The sequence below is a fragment of the Orycteropus afer genome, unplaced genomic scaffold, assembly GCF_000298275.1.
Source record: "Orycteropus afer afer isolate SDZICR_OR568_19922 unplaced genomic scaffold, OryAfe1.0 scaffold00134, whole genome shotgun sequence".
Lineage (NCBI taxonomy): Eukaryota > Metazoa > Chordata > Mammalia > Tubulidentata > Orycteropodidae > Orycteropus > Orycteropus afer.
The window spans coordinates 4,794,291-4,801,327 of NW_006921721.1; positions in this window are offsets into that span (position 1 = coordinate 4,794,291).

Consider the following 7,037-nt stretch of genomic DNA (forward strand, 5'->3'; position numbering starts at 1 on the left):
GTAGTGATACTGCCTCGGAAACCCAAGGAGGGGTCACTATGAGTCGGGTCTGACTCGATGGCACACAAGAACAACAACAAGAAGCCAGGTCTGAGTGATTAAAGCATTTCTATTAACTAAACAGGAAAAACAGAGTTTATTATTTTAATTCATGCATTTTATTACCAGAGGTATTGCACATTTTTCTATACTTATTTTCTGGTTGTATGTCCTCCTTTGTAAATTACTTTTTATGTCATAAAACATACGCATTCATTTCCATTCAAAGCAAAAACTAGCACCTTTTTAGTACCAAGCCCTGCTCTCAAGAAAAAAAGGCAGAATTTGAGAAAATAACAGTGAATCTGCTTTTTTATACAATAGAACTAACTTATTGTGTAAATTTACAGATTCAAATATGCTAAGGAAGACCTTGTCACTCTTAATGGTAGGAACTTGAAAAACTCACAAAAAATCAATAGTACACTTCTCTTTCAAATGGAATCTCAAAGAAAGGAAGACTCAAACCTAGGAGACAGTCATTAGAGTGGATACAGGCTAATTGGAGGGTAAAGACACCAAATTTTAGTCAATTTCCAAACTTGCTAAGTACTAAGAAAATGAAAATAGTAATTTTTCTTATCCGGCAGGAATCTGAAATAGAAGGGGATTGGGTGGCACACTGGGCAATACTTTCTTTTTCATGTGAATAGTGACATTAACCCATCCTGTGAACAACAGGGATGGGATTGTTTCCATCCCATACTTTCTTCTGCATCAATAAGAGGAGTAATAGCCCCTGTTGCTTCCTTTTCTAGAAGTTGAGTGATGCTAAAGAGCATAAAGAAAATTAAAAAAAAAAAAAAAAAAAACTCACTGCCATCGAGTCGATCCTGACTCATAGCGACCTCTTGAGTTTTTGAGGCGGTATCACTACGGAAGTAGATTTCCCAGTCTTCCTTCCAAGAAGTGGCTGGTGGGTTTGAACTACCAGCCTTCTGGGTAGCAGTCAAATGCCTTAGGCACTATGCCACCAGAGCTCTCTATAAAGGGAATTAATAATAATTGCCATTCTTATCACACTTTCAAGTTTCAATCCCAATTGACATATCACAGCGGTTCTCAATCAGAGGTAATTTTGTTCCCCAGAGGACATCTGGCAATGTCTGGATATTTCTGACTGATTGGGGTGGGGGTACTGCTAGTCTCTTGTGGGTAGAGAGACAAGGGATACTGTTAAACATTCTATAATGGACAGGACAGCCTCCCACAAAAAAGAATTATCTAGCCCAAAATGTGCAGTGCTGAGTTTGAGAACCTTAGTACATCTGCTCAACATTTGGGTAGTCAAATGTATAAAATAGTCCTCTATTTTAAATCGTTGATTCATTTTATAAATCAGCAGTGAGCCAATGTATACATACAGTTGTCTAAGTTTTTGTTAACATCTAGCACTGGGTCAGTATTCAGCATGACTTATTTTTACCCTAAAGCACCAACCGGCAGCAAGAACACATCTTTAACTTGACAATCATGTTTCCAGTGATTGACTTTGTCAATTAAGCTGTTTATTCCTAAATTAGATGGGGTGGGGGGACTGAGACTCCAAATCATTCTTGATTTTGTCTCACATTGAATATTAGATATTAACCATCTCCATACTTGCTCCTCCAAAGACATTGTTGAATATTTTCAAAAAAGATGCTGGGTGCTCAGTGCACACATTTTATTATCTGCAGCTTTCTATGAAGCCTGTGCTGTCTTCTCTGCTCACCATTCTATCACGCATGAAAGCAACAGAACAGATTTGCACACCTACTGTGTGTGCAATGATCCCACCACCTCCCTGTGATTCCCATGTCGTCTGGTTCCTATGAAACAAGTACTTCCTTTGAGCTCTTCCACACTTTTTAAACTACCAGTCGAAGCCACGCTCAGAGGCCCCAGAGGTAAGGCACTGAGGTGATTTCTGATTCCCGCTTGCTGTACTGTAGTTGCAAGTCGTTTCTAACCACCCAGCAAACTTGCTTTCGCCCTACAGTTCACTGCTCCTTCACGATTATTCTCTCAGCGAGAAAAACCATTTTCCTTAGTCTCAATGAAGACAAAGGTCTTCTTTCCCTTCACATAATTGAGAAAAACACTTCCACATTGCAGTAATTTTCTTTCCAAGAAGCATAAAGCAGTACATTGTCGTCTTTCTAAGAATGATTCTCTAGAAACCATCTGCTAGGAGTATTTCCAACTTTCAGGGCTGCACAGAGCTGATCTGACTCACCTTTGGAGCTGGTAAAAGTTAGATCCAGGAACGGCCGTTCCAGCGCGCTCTGCCGCGGGCGGTGAAGCACTCAGTGGTCTAAATTCCGCGGCCCTTCTCTTCTCTACACTGGAAGCTTTCTACCCCATCCGCACGCTTGTTTTCTGTTTCTCGCTTCAGATTTCTCTCCTGTAGCCTGACAGCACCTCGTGGCTTTTCCCCCTCGGAAGAGCAAGCTCATGGTCTGCGTTCCCCACTCCCACGTGTGGTTAAAGCACCCCCGCCCCAGCTGTAATATCGCTGGAGTTTTTCACTCGGCCGGCAGAGGGCAGAAGAGCAAACCCGGGAAGTTTGAACTGTTGGCTGAACCTCAGGAGTGGTCATTTAGTGCTGGGAAGATTGCGTTTCAGTGCCTGGACTTTAGTGAATGGCGCAGGCCAGCTTGGCGATCCTCTTCTCAGTTCTTGATCTGCTAACGCGCTGGTGCCATGTGAGGAAGAGTTGACGAAGCATAAACTGCTTAGTAGAAAGAGTAAGTTTAGGACACGGGAAGTGCCTCACGTACTTGTGGATTGTCATGTAGAAAAGAGATTAAATTTATTCAATGTCATTCCAGACAGAGTGAAGTTACTGGGAGGCAGAATTATGCTCAATATAATAAACTTTCTGATAGTTGCTGTCTGACACCTGAAACAGGCTACTTCCTGAGTCTGTGTATTGCCTGAAGTTGAAATATTCAGAAGGTGGATGGCCACTTTCAGGGCCTGCTGTAAGTACGCATCAAGAAGGAGGAGTTCTCCAGGCTAATTTATAAGAAGCACCCGAAACGATTGAATGTAGATATCTGCCTCACTCTCCAAAGATTCCCAGGGCCCACAAACATCCAATTCCACAAACTTCCCTGTAAGTGTCCTGTAGATGCTCCAGGGACTACAGCTGGACAAAAGTAGAGTCATATGGCATTAAAGATCCCTTCCAACCCTGAAATTCTAATTTTTGCTGTTGTTGTTTTAATGGGAAAGATCACTCTACAGGGCTGGACTTAGGGTAAGGCAAGAGACATGCTCACTGTGCAATGTTTAAGGACGCACTCCTTTTCAAGGCTGACCCTGCACTTCCATAGTGCTGAGAGTTAGTGCATCCCTTAAATGCTGCATTCTTGCCCCTTCTCTTGTCTCACCATAGTCCTGGTCTTATCAGCCTCTCATTGCCTTGGAGTTGTTTCCCTCGAGGTGTTTCTGACTCATAGCAACCACTCCCTCGGTTTCTGAGGCCATATCTCTATGGAAGTAGATTGCCCAAATCTAACTTCTGAGGAGTGGCTGGTGGGTTTGAACTGCCAGCCTTCTAGTTAGCAGTCAAATGCGTTAGGCACTATGCCACCAGAGCTCCTGTCAGCCTACTAGCCTTGCTTCTAAGGTGAGGCTGGGGTGTAGGGCAGAACCTACAGGTGTGTGATTACTTGAATCTTCTCTCTAACATTTGACCACACCACACACTGAGCATGTCAAAGTGGGGTGATTCAGAGCAGGGAGGGCAGAGCCTTCAGGATTTCCTGCTACCATAGCAGGACCTGGGAGAGCACAAGTCTGGACAGTAGCCTTTTATAGTATGTTTCAGCCTGGGGATCAAAACAGACTTAATTTTAGGTTGTAGGACAGACTTCCTGGGAGTTCTGTGAGAGAGTGAGCACTGGTTGATCTATATCACTAGGTATTCCAGGAACAGCAAAACATCAAATAATTTTTTTTCTCCCAAACTAGATAAGTACATATTTAAGTAAGTGATTATGAGACTCTAAGAATAAATGATATTAATAATTGCTGTATCACCTTTAGGAAAACAGAGGGAATTTAATATGGGAAATTAATTACAAAGTGTTAGAATTGCTGAAAAGACAAAAAGAAGATGGGGTAAGGAAGGGGACAACCCAGAGATTAGCAACGGATAGTAGAAGTCTCTAGTGATCCTAGGTCTGGAGGAGTCAGGAGTGAAAATGGGATTAGCAGTGTCCAGGAGGCTTAGTTTACCTGTAGGGAGCTGGGACCATGGAGATCTACTGTCACGGCCACTCTCACAGATGACTAAAGTGAAGTTCAAAGTGTAGCTACCCAAGGTCACATATATAGTAGATCCTGGATTAAACTAACTAACTAACTAACTAACTCACTACCGTCGAGTAGATTTCAACTCATAGTGACCCCTCCTTGGGTTTCCGAGGCAGTATTACTGCAGAAGTAGATTGTCCCATCTTCCTTCCAAAGAGTGGCTGGTGGCTTTGAACTGCCAGTCTTCTGGTTACCAGTCAAATGCCTTAGGCACTATGCCACCAGAGCTCCTAGATCCTGGATAGAGTGGGAGGAAAATGGAACAAAACTCAAAGCCATAAAAAAGACCAGGCCTACTGATCTGATAGAGACTGGTGGAACCCCTGAGACTGTGGCTTCTAGTCACCCTTCAGGCCAAGAATTGAACTCATTCCCATGGGTTTGAGACAAACAATAAGCAGGCTATAAGGTGAACATTCATACCAGGTAGGTAAACTACTCAGAACAATCAACCATGGGAGTTCAGGAGGGCAGTATTTGCATAGAGAAGTAGCTCAGAGGGCAGCAATCCATAGGACAGGACACGGGGGAAAAGGTAACCACAGGGAGGAAGTGGGAAGAGAGCTATTACATTATGGGGACTGCAATCAATATCATTAAACAAAATGTGTATGAACGGTTGTATGGGAAATGAATTTGCTCTGTAAACTTTCATCCAAATCACAATTAAAAAAACAAGTTATATGAAAAAAATATTGACAACACCAAATTTTGGCAAAGATATGGAGCAATTAGAACTCACATACACTATTGGTAGGAAAATAAAATCGGTGCTCCATTTTGGAAAATTATCAGTGTAACTAAAGCAAATATTTTCACACTCTGCAATTCCACTCCTAGATAGATATGCAACTCCTAGATAAATGTTCAAAATGTGAACATAAGTATACACAAATATTCATAGAAGAAACTTTATTCATAATAGCTGAAGATCAGAAACAATGTTGTTGTTATATGCTGTTGAGTCAGACCTGACTCATAGCAACCCCTCCTTGGGTTTCCGAGGCAGTATCACTACAGAACTAGATTGCCCAACCTTCCTTCCGAGACAATAGAATGGATAAAATATAACATCTTATACAATGGAATTACAAACATCAGTAAAGATGAACTACTGCTACATGCAATGACGTGGATCGATCTTACATATTTACTATGGCACACAAAAAAATCCAGGTACAAAAAATACATCTTGTGGGATTGATTCCATTTACATAAAAAATTTTAAAACTGCCAAATCTCTTTTATGGTAATGAAAAGTAGTGTATATCTTAAGGGTATCTTCATTAGCTTAGTTCTATGCTAACCACATAGAACTTTGGTAAATTTTGAATTGAATTGTTAAATTGGCAGCTCAGAGTCATTTTCAAAAGGACTTAAAAAAAAAAAAAAAAACTCACTGCCATCAAGTGGATCTGAGGCCACTTGATGGGAGTAGATTGCCCAGGGTTTCTTCTGAGGAGTGGCTGGTGGGTTTGAACCTCCCAACTTTCAGGTTAGCAGTCAAATGCCACCAGAGCTCCCTTTAATAGGATTGTTGTTGTTGTTGTTGTTATGTGCCATCGAGTCGGCCCCGACTCATAGTGACCCCTCCTTGGGTTTCCGAGGCAGTGTCACTACGGAAGTAGGATTGCCCAACCTTCCTTCCGAGGAGAGAAGAATTAAGTGGGAGATGGATACACAAAGAGAGGTTTTCTCTTGTTTTGCCCCTCCCCCAGCATTCCTTTCCATTTTTTTTCCTTTCATCTGAAAAATAAGGTGATTTATAAGGCCTTTGCTACTATCCACCCCTTCACCCCTCCCACCCCCACCCCCACTGAGCCATGATGACCCAGAAGCTTGCCTCTGGAAACAACCCAACAGAATGTGAGGTAACAATCCTCTGTGAGTTATCCATTTGGCTGGTCTTCTGTGAAGTCACGATGGAAGATGACAGTCTTTCAAATCTATCAAGTTCTCTCTCCTCTCACTGAAGTCCCTTACCCTGGGCCCCAGCTTGACCCTTCCCACCTTGTGAGTCAAGGTTGAGAAAGAACAGAGGGGGTCATTGCAAGCCACTAGGGATCTGAGGTGACAATGACTGCCTGCCCTCTGAGGGCTACAGGACTTGCCCAATTGGGAAACAGCTAAGCAGTAAGTAACTGTAAACTTTAGATTTGATAGTATTGGTTCTAAGCATGGGGTTAGATATAACATTTCCCTGAAAATATCTTCTTAGTCTTGAAGCATAACAATGAAGATTAAATGTGTTTCTTTGATTCATGCTTTTCTATCTACATAGATACACATCTACAGTTTTATACTGTACTTCACATCTAAATTAATATAAATAAATAGCTACATATTTTGTATTGTACTTACACAACTTCATATTTTCTCAAAGATAATTTAGTTGTAACTTGAGGAAAGCTGAGAGATGAATTTTTTCCAACATAGTGAACCCAAGAGATGTCTATCCACTTAGCAGTAACCAAACACTTACCACGTGCTAGATGCTGGACCTAGCACATGCTGGATGGGGAACAAAGTGTTCCTAGTCGGAGAGGAGAGACATAAACTCAGTCTTAGCAGGACAACGGTGTCAGAAGCAGCTTCCTGCAGAGATGACTTAGTTTCTTAGTATTGCTATTTCATAGATACCACGGATGGGTGGCTAAATAAACAGAAATGTATTTTCTCACTGCTTAGGAGTA